A 10863-nucleotide genomic window follows, 5' to 3' on the forward strand; every position below is an offset into this window, starting at 1 on the left:
GCATCACTTTAGACCACATCGAGAAAAACGAAGGCAGGCGATCGTTTGCCAAAGTGATGTTAAATTGCTTGTGGGGTAAAATGGCACAACGACCGTGTTTACCCAAGACGGAATATTTGACAGAACCTTCCCGCTACTTCCAGATGATTCTGAACGAATTGTAATGTGTAGATTAGTGACTCAACGATTTAAATTCGACACTGAAGTGAAACCATGTTTGTGCAAAGAGTACATTTCTTGTGTCAGACCAAAGAGGATTTAGTATGACCTATTCATGGATACTTTACAAGAGAACATTCGTGCTTTGCCTGTGGAGTTGAGAGAACGCATTTACCGAGAGCTGGTGAAAATACAAGTGAAACGTAAAGAACAATTGCATCCGTTACGTCACCAGATCTTTAACCACTGGTACCTGAAGGGTATAAGAGAACTGATTCGTCAGAAATTGTTTCAGTGGTCAGACCTTGTTCAATACTTCCAGGCCCCCGATGATTCACGTGTTGATCATTTTGGTTACTTCGAGATTCACCTAGAGCAACCCATTGAGGAAGACGAGGTAAAGGATTACCAACATATTTTACGTGGAATATACTTAGCGGAAGAGGAAACTTCTAATCGAACTCTGACGTTTCGGTTACAGTATGCAAGATTTACATTCCCAACTGGAGAACGAAGATCACTGGCTAGAAAGTACGTGTATTCTTTTCGAAACAAAGAGACTATAAAAACAGGCTGCTATGCCACGACTTATGTCGTATGTCATCCAACAGATTCCGTGGAAGGAACTCAATGACCATATTCAAACCGTGGATCATTACCATCGATTATTACAAGAACTGTATCCATTCAATTTGGGACGACAAGTGGTGTGTGTCTTAGTGACATGTTTTCTGGGATTTCGTTTACCAGCCGATTCTTTGTGGACTCTTTACGATCAGTACTTGCCACCTCCATGGCCTTAAATGGTCACGAAAAACTCCTTTTGCTCAAAGCCTTGCGTTTTCATCTGGATACTTCTCGACCTCAACAGGAAAAAAAGATTCGTCAACTTTTAGCGACCCAAGACGTGTATGACGATGTGTGTGTAGCTTGTGACTTACACCCTCATTGGACAGATGTTCGTGACTGGAAAAAGGGGGGTTTTGAGGCTTGGACCCAAGAAGTGGCCCAGTATGCACAAGAGTTGTTCAAGGAAAAAAGTTACTTTTCAACCTGTGTTAGTGACGGTGCCAGAAGAACCCGTCACCGAGAACAACCACTCGCTTCAGGACAGGACTGTCATGGACATTCCTGAAAGGTCATTCCGGGAGGACACTTGTGTGACAATACCTCATGTAGAGACTGTAAGAACATTACACACTGTCCCTAGGACATCTTGGTTACCCAAAACATGTTGTACAGACACTTGTTTATATTCCACTTTGATCGCTTTGCTGTGTTTTATATTCCTGTACATCACTATTTGGGTTGTATGTATTTTTGTCTTTCGTGTTCATATTTGAAACATTCAATAAACGTGTTCTGAAAAAAGTATATAAACTCTTGTCTTGTTTGTTTTTCGTGTCACAAGTGACATTTCTCATACCATGGCTACCTCTGCTGTCTCTGCTCCCTCTTCCTCTACTGTCAAAGTCATCGACGAACACTTAGATCGTGCCAGTTGGGAGGCTTTGTATCTTCGCCATCCCTTTAACATGCTCATTGCTGGACCTAGCGGTTCAGGCAAAACCGAATTCGTCAAACGTTTGATCGAACATAAACATCATTTGATCGATCGGCCCCCTCAACGGATCGTGTGGTGTTACAAAGAGTGGCAATCGGCGTACAACCTCTTGCGTGAAAGTCAAGGCGATTCCATCGTGTTTGTGGAAGGCATTCCTAAAGAAGACGATGGCATCGTCTCTGACTCCCGTCTAACCCATTTGGTCATTTTCGACGACATGTTAGGAGAAGACGAAGAAGAAATTAAATTGTGGTTTACGCGCAAAGGGCATCACCGTAATGCCAGTGTCGTTTACATCACCCAAAATTTGTTTCAACAAAGTAAAGCCCATCGCACCATCAGTCTCAATGCGCATTACGTGGTCTTGTTTAAAAGCCCTCGAGATAAATCGCAAGTGCAAGTCTTAGCCAAACAGTTAGGAACGCCTTGGCTGACTCAGGCGTACGACGATGCCACTCAAACTCCACACGCCTATTTGCTCGTCGATTTGAAACCTACGATCCCCGAGGATTTGCGATTTCGTACCCACTTGTTTCACCACTGGTGCCAAGACGGAGGGCCTGTCCTGTACACGTCTCCGTCCTCGACTTCATTTCACTCCTCCCATGAAAAAAATCTATAAAAACCTCAGACCCTTTTTCGTCTGTCTCACACAGTGTGAACATGACGTCCCTTCAGTCGCATCTTCCCGTCAAATTGATTCGTGCCTTGTATGGCATCAGTCGAGAAAAAGATCCACAAACACGAGCTAGTGTCTTAGAAGCTAGTCTCAAAGAAGTCTTACGATGGTTCACGGTGACGGCACGTCAATTACTCCAAGGAATCATTCAGATTCCTCATCAAACCCAACGCTTTTTCGATCGAAACAAAGTCGCTTTGGTCCAACTGGCCGATCCCCGCATCGACACTCAAACCAAAAAACAAATCATTTTGAAACCTGGAGGGAGCGGTACTCTAGGAGGGGTCATCATTCGCTCACTCTTAAGATGGGATCCTAATGCCCCCAAAGTTATCCCTAAGACAAAAGTTCAACGAAGCCCCAAGAAGAAAAAGAAAAAGACCAAGTCCCCAAGAAGAACTTCTCCAGTGGCAGGACCCTCCTCTTACCAGACACCACCACCATCACCCCGGAAAAAGAAAAGAAGCCCCCAGAAAAAGAAACAGAGAAAAAGTCCCCAGAAAAAGAAAAGTCCACAGAAGAAAACTAGTCGCAAGAGAGGCACTTCGGCCAGGACGCAACCTTACACTCGCAAGCCACGACCTCCCACAGCGTCTCCGGCAGCCTCACGTTTGTCCACTTCTCCGTTGATGTCACCAGGAACTGAAGAGTACTTGGAGACGTTGATTACACCAAGAACTTCTCCGTTGATGACCCGCAAAAGAACTTCCCCAGTGGCAGGACCTTCCAATTTAGCGGCAGTGGCTGCTGCTCACAAAGTACCTTCTCCCAAAATCAAAGTTCAAGAAAGATCGGGCATGTTACAAAGTTTACTGGATTTGTCCAAGCAAGAACTGGCTCGATTTAGTCCGTTACGTACCCCTGCACGACGTGTCATGCCTGTCCTCAAACTGATAAAACGTAAAGACAATCAGTGGCGACGCGTTCCAGTATAAAAAAGGCCTGTGACCGAGTAGGGTATCAGTGTTTTTAGGTGCTCCTAAAGACTCAAAGATGTCACCCTCCAGAAAACCCCAAGGAAAGAAAAGAAAAGGACTACCACCACGTTTAGCCAAACATGGGGACCTGTTATCTGTCCTGTCCAAAGCTTCTCCACCCCTACGAAAAAAACTCATTCAAACGGCCTCCAAAGAGGTCATCGATACCGTGTGCGAATGTTGTTTGAACGTTTTGAAAGGCACGATCCCTTTGTCCAAACACCAGAAACAATGCTTAGGCAAACATCGTCACGTTCTTCGGAAAATGGTTCAAAAGAAAATTCCCATTCGTCAAAAAAAGAAGATGTTGGTCCAACGTGGAGGCATTTTACCTCTCTTGTTAGGCCCCATACTGAAAGGAGTCTTGGGAACCATGTTGGGAGGACTGATGGGAGCAAGATAAAAAGGCCTTCGGAAGTCCCAAGATCTCAGAATTCACCCCTGACAACCCCATGGAAGGACGAAAACTAGCTTTAGTGCCTTACAAACGATGGATGGAATACCATCGGTGGCAAGAACAACGCACCCCGCATTTACCTCCCAATCCCAATTTGAGCGAGATGTCCCAGTTACAACACGAATTGCAATCCTTGCTGGATCGCCAAGATTTGTCCGAAACAGAAAAATCGCAAAAGTACGGTCAACTCTTGCAAAGACTGCAACTCTTTCACCAGAAAGCTTTAGACGAAACAGCTCTACCCACTTTGAAAGATTTTAAGACCTTGATGAAAAGTCCAGCACCATCACCAGTACCAGTACCAGTACCACCAGTACCCGTGACCAAGACAGAAAAAGGAAAAGAAGAAGAAGAAGAAGGGTTTCAAACTCCACCAGAAAAAGTACGCAAGTTAACAACACCACCTACCTCCAGAATTGGATGGATTAAAAAGATGATGGCCACCCCTTCTTCCTCACAAGAGAAAAAGAAAGTGAAGACAGAAGTGAAGACAGAAGTGAAACAAGAACCGATATCCCCTGCTCAGACATCCTCCTCCTCTTCGACACCTATTGCTGGCCGCACACGCAGAGCCTTGCAATCCAAGAAAATACCCCAAGAGAAAAAGAGTAGCCTCTTCCAAGAGTGGGTGCCTTATTAAGACACCAATCAACACAAAAAAAATGGAAAAAGTCTTAGCTAGCATTTACTACGATCCCTCCCATCCTGCAGGTTACGCAGGAGTTCAAAAATTGTATCGTGCTGCCAAAACGCGACTGAAAAGTCTCCGTTTACCTCAAGTGCAACGATGGTTACAAGAACAAGCTACCTACACTTTACACAAACCCATTCGACGCAAGTTTGCCAGAAGTCGCACCCAAGTGGAAGGCATCGATCATCAATGGCAAGCCGATTTAGCCGATGTCTCTCATTTGGCCAGCTACAATCGTGGTTACAAATATTTGTTTTGTGTCATCGACGTCTTTTCCAAATTTGCCTGGGTCGTGCCCTTGACTTCCAAATCCAGCAGCGAGTTAGTGCGAGCCCTGCAACGGGTGTTGAAACAAAGCGGTCGTCGCCCTCTTCGATGGCAAACGGACAAAGGCACCGAATTTCTGAACCAAGCTTTCCAAAAAGAATTAAAGAAACGTGACATTCATTTCTTTACCACCGAGAATCCCGAAACCAAAGCCAGCATCGTGGAACGTTTTCAACGCACTTTGAAAGAACGCATGTGGAAATATTTTACGCATCACCACACTCTGAAGTACATCGACATCTTACCGCACCTGGTGCAAGCGTACAACCAATCTTACCATCGAAGCATCGGACGTGCCCCGCAAGACGTGACTCCCGACAACGAAGTGCTGGTGTTTGAGCGCCTGTTCGGTACGTCCCCGACGAGGGCTGTCCCCAAGAAAAGTGGAGAGTTGACCGTAGGATATTGGGTGCGCATTGGCAAAACCAAACGCACTTTCGACAAAGGTTACTTACCTAACTGGACGACCGAACTGTTTCGCGTCACTGGACGAGTACATGGCCGTCATCCTGCCGTCTACAAATTGGAAGACATGAACGGAGAAGTGCTCAAAGGAACGTTTTATTTGCCCGAGTTACAACGTGTCACCAAAAAAGAAGACGAGGTGTACGACATCGAAAGCATTCTCGAACGCAGAACCCGTAAAGTGGGCAAACGACGTGTCAAAGAAGTCAAAGTACGTTGGAAAGGATATCCACCCAGTTTCGATTCTTGGATCGACGCTTCGCAAGTCATCGACTATAAAAAGAAAAAGTGACCATCATGCCCTTTCACACAGCAGCAGACGCAGCTACGTCGACCAGTCCTTCTTCCCCTAGTTCTTCTGTGCAAGATTTACAAAAACAACCCTTGTGGGTGTGGTGTGGAGAACGTGTGCCTAAAACGCAAATCGTCTTTTTCTGCCAAATCTTCGTGGTGTATTGTGTCATCGGGGCAGCCATTGCCAATCTGAGTTTGCAACAAGGAGACAAACAATTGTGGACCATTTTATTGAGCAGTTGCATCGCTTACCTGCTTCCCAATCCCTCCCTGAAATTCTCCTCGAACGGGAACGTTGTGTCCAGTGCCAGTGTCAGTGCCAGTCACCAGTCCAACCACAATCAGAACCCCATTTTGGGCGGAGACACGCCTCTGACGTCCAGTAATATCCCCTCGGACAGCCACAGAACTCTAGAATTATGAGTCACCAAAACCAATTTTACTTAACCTTACCCAGTGACAGTTCCATGGAGGTGTTTCCCAACAACACGTTGTGCTGTTACACGGCCAAATTACCTCAAGCCATCCCCTTAGATCACGAAGCCCATTGGGAAGTGGCTTTAGTGGAAATGATTCACCCAACCCAAGTCCACAATGTCATTTCCAATCAAAATTATTTTAAGGTGGAAGTTCATGACAAACAATTGCAAGATGAGTTGGATAAGACTAGTGGCACATATAGCAATAGAACCTATGATGAGAAAACTAAAACGTGGACCTACAACTTGTTCATTCTCCCAGGCTATTATTTCAGTGGTCATCATTTGGTCAGCGCCATAGCCTCCAAGTTTAATGGCGTGTTCCATAAAGCTTTGGGGAATGTCCAAAAAAGTGTCACCCTGGAATACCACAAAATAGCTCGTCGCTTTCTGATGAAATTTTCTGAGGGGTCCAAAAAATTCATGTCTTTCTTATTTTGTCCTGAATTGTTTGACATATTGGGCGGTGACACGGAGCTGAGGAAGATATGAGAACAAAAAAAAAAGCCCCGAATTACCAGTCATTCATGACAACGACCCTTTTGCGAGGTATTTTCGTTTCCCGGTAGAACTGAACCAGGGACTGAATTTGATCTTTGTGTATTCCGATGTGGTGGAATACAATGTGGTGGGACACACCTCCGTACCGTTACTGCGTGTCATTCCTTTCAAAGTGGATTCTGCCACAAACGCTGACGAGGAAGGTGGAAACACTTGCCACGTCCACCGCGAATTTGTCCATCCTCACTATTTACCCGTCAGCAAGTCGTATTTGGACACGGTCAACATTACTATAAAAGGAGATTTGGGACAAAATATTCCATTCACCAAAGGAAAAGTCACGGTGAAACTCCATTTTCGAAAACGGTTCTCTCACGACTCGTAAGTAAGTCATGTATCTAGTGTACCAAGGGGTGGCTCGACAGCGAGGACACGGTTTAGGAGACATGTTAAAATCGGCCTTTCGTTCGGTGGCCCCAGTGTTGAAACCGATGGTGACACGCGGATTGCACGCTTTGAAAGATGCAGCACTGACACAAGGCAAAGAATTTCTCCAAAATGTCATCATCGACAAACAAAACCCTAAAGAAGCCTTCATGAGGGCAGGCAAAAATGTCTTGCTGCAAACGGGCAAAGACATTTTGGGCCGACGAGAGACACCTATAAATGCCCTGCACGCTACCGAGTCAAGCATTCAGCAAGGACAAGGCAGAAAGAGACGACGAAGAAGAAAACACCCTTTCACCAGACTTCAAGCGAGAAAGGCCAAGAAAAGAAGAACCGTTCGAGACTTAGACGTTTTCGATTATTGAAACACAAAACAAAATGATGCACCGAGAGTCTTGCGCCTGTTCCAAGACGGAACTGGATCTGTTTGCCATGCCCCCCACCATGATGACCATGCAAGAATCCCAATGGGTGGAATTTAATCCCATCTCCTCATTGACCGATTCCGCTCCCATCGAGTTTGAAATCAAAGGACAGCCCGAAGATTACATCGATCTGAATAGTAGTTACTTGTACTTGAAAGTCCAAGTTCTAAAAAAAGATGATAAAGGAGTAGAAGACGATGATAATATAGCTCCCGTCAACAATTTCATGCATTCCTTGTTCAGCTCAGTGGATTTGTACTTGAATAACAAACTGGTCAGCAGCAGCATGGATACTTACCCTTACCGTGCCTACCTGGAAAATCTCTTGACGTACGGAACAGATGCCAAGACAAGTCATCTCAATGCCTGTGTGCTGTGGGTAGATGACACACCGGACAAGTTCGACACAATAGATACAAGCAATTTAGGCTTTGAGGCAAGAGAAAGCAAAATCTTAGACAAGAAAAGTTTAGAACTGATGGATCGTTTGCATTTGGACATGTGGTTGCAAGAGAAATATTTGCTGAACGGGGTGAATGTTCGCTTGAGACTGAATCGCAGCAGTACCACTTTCCATTTGCAGGCTCTTGATCTTACTAAGGCTCCTAAAAGCATAATCCAAGAAGCCAAACTCTACGTACGACGCGTAGAAGTGTTACCTAAAGTGGCAAACGACATCAGTCAGACGTTGAGCAGAACGACCGCCAAGTATCCCATCCGACGCGTGGAAGTGAAAACGTTCACCATTCCCGCTAACCTTCAATCCATAACCCAAGATCATCTGTTTCAAGGACAGCTACCCAAGCGTTTAATCCTTGGTATGGTCGAGAATGAAGCCTTCAACGGAGCCATCGCTAAAAATCCTTTCAACTTTCAGCACTTCGGCGTGTCCAAGATCGAAGTCAGTCGCGATGGCAAGACCTTGTGTACCCGACCCTTTGAACCTAAGTTTGGTGACGAGAAGAATTACTTGAGATCGTACTTGTCCCTGTACGAAGCCACCGGCCAGTTAGGAACCAACACCAGTCACGGCACTGAGTACGACGAATATGACGGAGGCTATACTTTGTGGACTTTCGATTTCACTCCAGACCAAGGCAGCGACGAGGGACATTTCCACCCTATAAAATCTGGCCAGATTCGTGTGGAACTTCAGTTTGCAAAGCCACTGGACAAGACAGTGAACGTCATCCTGTATGCAGAATTCGATAATACCATAGAAATCAACAGTTTGAGAGAAGTCATTCTAGATTATTAGAAAGCCATGGAAGACTGTTATCCCTCTTTACCTAGTGGAGAAACTTTGGAGATGGAATGTAAGGAGACCGTGGAAGGAGAAGAATCTCAAGACAAAGACGAAGAAGTTTTGATGACGTCGAGATGGCCAGAACAAGAAGCCCATTTAGTCTCCTGTTTTGCCAAACACTTGGTCGACAAAATGACGGAATTGATCAAGAAAAATTGTTATGGATGTCAAAACGATCATCCCAGTCAAATTCAACACGATAAATGCCTGATGTTGAGTCAAGAAGAAAAATTGGACGAGTATCTGGACGAAGCTTGGAGCCTCATCTCGAACAAAGACGTGTTGCACCAGTGGTATAAAGACTTGCGTGAACATTCTTGTCCAGCATTAACCACTCAAGAGATCCATCGTATCGAAGCTCTCCTGAATCAGAGTGAGGAAACAGAACGAATAACCGTTTATTCGTCAGACATTTTCAAGCAAAAAGTCAGGATCGAATTGACAACTTATTATTACCTGTGAAGAAAAAACACAAAACAATGGATACCTGGGAACTTTATTACCTTTTGAACCACAGTTCGTATACGTCTTCTTGGAATCCCGTCGTCTGTGCTAAAGATGAACTCCCTCATCGCAAACCTAAAGACCATCAAGCTTACGTGATCAACACGGACGATAGTCATCTCCCAGGAACCCACTGGGTAGCCGTCTACTTTCCTCAAGAAGGATGTGTGGAATATTTCGATTCGTACGGATTGCCCCCTTTGGAAGACGATATCATCGACTTTATGAGAAGAAATGCTCAAACCACCCGATTCAATAACGTGAAATTACAAGGCACAGATTCCTTGATGTGTGGACAGTACTGTGTGTATTTTCTGCATCATCGCAGCCTGGGCTATTCCTTAGAACATTTAGTGACTCATTTCGATCCTCGTTCTTCTGCTAGAAACGATGTGAAAGTAGATCGATGGTTTTGTGACCATTATGCTTATCTTTTGTCTCAAGCTAGGAAACGTAGTGTCCATCAATGGCCTAATGATTTCCAACAGTGGAAATCACAATTTCATTCACAACGTTGTCAGCCTTGTTTAAAGTAGATTGTATTTGAAGAAAAAAATGTTTGTGATTTGAAAAAAATTGTTTGATGTTATAGTGTTGGATTATTGTTAAAAATGTTGTTGTTTAGTGTTAAGTGATTTTTGAATAAAAAATGTTGTGTTTAGAAAAAAATGCCTTTGTCTTTTGTTTAGCTATAAGAATGTTGGATTGATGCTCTTTCATTTCTTACTATCCCTCTCATGAACGTTGCGGCTCGAAAACCGTGTGGGGGATGTTTTCCTTCACGTCCGCGCTTTAACTTTAAGAACCGGGTTGTTCCCAGTCTAGCCATCCATTGTCGACTCATCCTCCTAAGAAGATGTGCTCCAAACTAGCTAAGCTCAACGAAGCCTACGTGAATCTGCATAGGGTCAGACACAGTCTGATACCGAAACCAGAAGAAATAGAGAATGTGAGAATGTTAAAAATCACTGAAGACCTGATAGAAGAGCTCTTCAGAGAAGAAATGAACAGGGAGAAAGAAGAATGGACAGAGAAGTACAGACTTCAGAGACAGCAGCAACAGCAGCAACAGCAGCAGCAACAACAGCAACAGCAGCAGTAACCTGAAGCTGACAGAGGCTTTGTCGATTGTCGTATCGACACCAAAGAATTCTTCTTCTCTTTCCGAAGAAGCAGACCTATCGCCAGAAAGTCTATCCTCAGAGGACATCGCATTCTTAGAAACTAAAAAAGAATGCCATAGCAACAAAAACCCAAAAAAACAGCCCTTTTCAGGGCTACCCAATACTCTAGAAAAGAAATAACGATCCATTTGCCAATGTGTGTAGGTAGACTAGTGTGAAAATAAACACTAACTCTTTCTTAAAAAATGTGAGGGTATGAGTTTGTGTGTTTGTGTGATTGTGTTTGTAAGTGATAAAGTAGGTTGGTGTGGATAGTAGATTAAAATGATGTTTGTTTTTTGGGCTGTTTGAGGTGTATATTTTGGGTTAGATTGGATTGCTTTGCGTATGTGGATAGTCTATTGAAGTGATGGGTAGCATAAAAAAGTGAGCGAGTGTTTCTTTTAGGTCCGCGCGTTGTTGTT

This window comes from Sinohyriopsis cumingii, chromosome 5, assembly GCF_028554795.1.
Source record: "Sinohyriopsis cumingii isolate HCF-2022 chromosome 5, ASM2855479v2, whole genome shotgun sequence".
Classification (NCBI taxonomy): domain Eukaryota; kingdom Metazoa; phylum Mollusca; class Bivalvia; order Unionida; family Unionidae; genus Sinohyriopsis; species Sinohyriopsis cumingii.